Source organism: Arachis duranensis, chromosome 9 (genome assembly GCF_000817695.3).
Source record: "Arachis duranensis cultivar V14167 chromosome 9, aradu.V14167.gnm2.J7QH, whole genome shotgun sequence".
Taxonomy (NCBI): domain Eukaryota; kingdom Viridiplantae; phylum Streptophyta; class Magnoliopsida; order Fabales; family Fabaceae; genus Arachis; species Arachis duranensis.
Genome location: NC_029780.3, coordinates 107,471,119 through 107,475,151, shown reverse-complemented (window position 1 = coordinate 107,475,151; position 4,033 = coordinate 107,471,119).

Genomic DNA, 4,033 nt, shown 5'->3' with positions numbered 1-4,033 from the left:
GACAGGGTGCGTTGAACATTTTCACTGAGAGGATGGGAGGTAGCCACTGACAACGGTGAAACCCTACATACAGCTTGCCATGGAAAGGAGTAAGAAGGATTGGATGAAGACAGTAGGAAAGCAGAGAGACGGAAGGGACCAAGCATCTCCATACGCTTATCTGAAATTCCCACCAATGAATTACATAAGTATCTCTATCTTTATCTTTATGTTTTATTCATCATTCATAACCATTTGAGTTTGCCTGACTAAGATTTACAAGGTGACCATAGCTTGCTTCATACCAACAATCTCTGTGGGATCGACCCTTACTCGCGTAAGGTTTATTACTTGGACGACCTAGTACACTTGCTGGTTAGTTGTGCGAAGTTGTGTTTATGCCATGGTATTGAACACCAAGTTTTTGGATTCATCACCGGGGATTATTTGAGTTGTAATGATCACAATTTCGTCCACCAGCTATACAAATGATAGATAAGTATATATAATCTTAAAATTATTTTACTTAGGAAATCTAATCCAAAAATTGAAATCAAATCAATTTAACTACTATGCAGATAAATAAAATTAAGTTGTGAGCTATATTGAAAATAATATTACAAAATTGGTACAACCTTGTTACACGTGGTATGTATATATAACCAAACAATGTAGATATGAAACCGTGTGAGCCATATATGCGATAGTAAATCATTCTAGAACTGGTGGTGATGATTGGTTGAAATCTAATATTAAAATGGTAGATAATATCATTCTACTCATATATATGCAGTTATCTTAAACAAAATATTGATGGAAATAAGAAAGCCATTGCCTGCAATACTATGCTTAAGAAACATGTCTCATGAGTGGGTCGCTCACTGATATAGGAATAAAACAAAAGGTTAAAGATTATGACTAACAATATAATAATTAATATTACTCATGAAATTAAATGCTGGATCTTCATAAATAAAATGATATATACAGAAAGTTATAGCAAACTCAATTAGGATGAGTATATAAACCAAAATAGTAGAATATGCTAGCATTAATATAAATTTATATTCAAAATAACCATTAGATAAACAATTTAACATAACCAAAATACGTACATAGAATTAATAAAGACTTTCTAAAATAACATCAACTGAAATTAAATGCGAATATAATAACATAATATTAAATTGAACAATAACATTGCATAATTGCAAAAAATTACTAATACTAAACCCAACCCACTAACTGAACATCTATTGTACTTCAAAGACTTAATATATTAATTGGCATGGTTGTCTCATCTATTGAGAAAACACTAAAATGTAACATGCTACCTTCTACCAGCTTATGGTTCTTGGAAAACTTGCGCCATCCTTTTGTGAGGAACACCTTGCTGGGCCCAATATCACGCCATCGAAGTTTTACCCTTATTGAGTGTCCAAAAGCTTGAACAACATTAACAAAATCAAACTTCCTAAAAAATTCTCTTTTAGCAAACCTAGCAGGAAGCAACTAGACAATGAACAAAGAAGATTTAAAATTAATGATCAACTATAAAATTAGCCAAAGCAGTTTATTAATGAATGTAAAGTATTTAAATAAAGTAAAGAAACTAACCATTTCATAATGGTGGGCTTGATAAGAAAATATGACCTTAACTATTGAATAAATAACAAATGAACTTTGTAAGGGAGGAGGTGGGGCTGCGGGGAATGATTAGCTGGATTCATATTATGCATAGGCAGGCATTGATTGAATGAGTTAGATATCTCATTCCCAAGAGACATGGTAGAATCCTGCATAAGAAGAGGTATGGTTCTCAATACACTATGACACCTAGTCCTAAATAAATCATGGAAAGAGTTAGGTTGCCTATCATTATAGAAAAAGGAAACATGAGTAGAATCTTCATGGGAACGTGTTTGATTGAAAATTTAGTCAGCTCTATCGCACAAGTTGTCATTAAAAGATGAATGAACTTGGGATGGGTTAACAACTTGTGATGTGTTAAGAACTTATTGATAAAGTTTTAATGGAACATGCCTATGATTATCAACGCGAACATCAAAGCTGGTGCTTTCACCAAAAATGGATACTTGATTAGAGGATGGAATGTGAGTTTTGTAGAATGTGTCTCTCACTTGAACAGAGCTAACATGGGAAGAATCATCAGTTATATCAATGACATGATTAGATGCTATAGTCGGTTTAACATCTAGAGAAATCTTGAAGGAAGGATATGAAAAATCCTTAACCTTCATGTTATGATCAAGGGCCTCATATATTATGAATTGGTTAGAGCCTACATACGAAATCTTAAGCCAACCGCCAAGTTTAAGCCCATAAAAGGAAGAAAAATTACGATAACCATTAACAATTAATTCCAATGTGGGGTCTTTTTCAATCAAAACTTTCAACTCGTTCCCAGCACAATTAGTGAAAGATAATAAGGATGATAGCTCATCTTGAAATCTCCTGTAGAAAGTGATTGAAAGCTCACCCATGTTCTGTTAGCATAAATTAGCAATAAAGCGTGGTCATAGTCATATAAGGGGTGGAACAAAAAGAGATCTACATTAAATAAGACATAAACAAATTAATAAATTAGATAATAGTTTATCATCACACATTTTTACCATCTCAGATGATAGCTTTAAGAAAAATGACTTTCCTTGAGTTATCTCAGAAGTAAGAGACATCTGATGAGGAGAAGAACTATTATGTGAAAAGAATGCCACCTTTTGGAATAGAAATATAGTGAGAAATGTAGAAAATGATATAGCATTGCACAATTTATAGAAAATGGGACAGGGTAACAATCACGAAAAACATATAAAAAAATAAAATAAAATAAATAAGTTAAATAAATAAAACTGGCCAAACATAATCTCAAGATTTAAATTCAAATTAAAAATATCAAGGAAATCAAACTGAAGCTGGGAAGTTGATGAAATCAATAAGCATGCATGAATATCTAATGAAAACAGAGGCACTGATTGATTATAACTGAAACATTGATTGCTTTTCTGACTGCTGATAGAAAATGGTAAGATATATATAGCAGATGGATTTTGTGTGTAACTAAAAACATACAGATATAGGTGGCAAAAAGAAAGTGAAGTACTGATACAGGAAAATATAGTTTCCTTGGCATGTATGAATGTATGCATGATGGAGTGAACATGAAATACAACATGATGAATACTGATTGAAATGAATTATGATGAAGCTAGATGGATGTGCATGTCATAAACAGTTGCACCCCATCTGAGGATCTTGACAGCATGAAATTCCACTAACTTGAAAATCCTCTATTAGAAGAATAGTATTAGATAAATTAAAATATGGTTTAATTAAGATTGTGGCTAAATATAGATCTTACATAGCTAGTAAAATGAAAAAATATCTTGATAAATTGATAGTGGACAACATTTTTTTACCTTCATTACGATGTTTAAACCATCAAAACCCAAAAAACAAGATGAATAAAACAGGTTATTTTTGTTCGAGTGTAATACATTCACAAATTCTGTTGCCAATTAATTTTTTTGTTGAATTAGAACCTGACTTGAAGACTGGTTATAAGATTGTAACTCAAGAAACTTGGATGGAATAAACTACCACATTCCACAATAAAAATATTTGATAAATGAAATAGTAAAATTATATTTTTATGAAATTTCAAACCTTTGTTTTTTCTTAATTAAAACTATAATACGAAATAAAAACCAAGTCAAAAGTCAAAGCTATTTTTCTACTTGTTTATGTTTTATATACGCATTTTTTTTTGTTAAAATGTGCATAAATATTTGTATATCAATTTCAACGAGACAAATTAAATGATGATGTGAAATTTCACTACCAAAAAATAAAAGAAGAAAAATATGATGTTTACAAACATAATAGAGTGTTAACTGAGTGGTGGTTCTATCGTGCATATTCAGAAACATGATACATCACTGCCAACGTGCCGTACTAAAATTTTCTTTAACTTACTTTTGTTTAAGCTACATTGAAGAAATCCAAACTCAAAATTTTCAAGGTAACGAGAGTT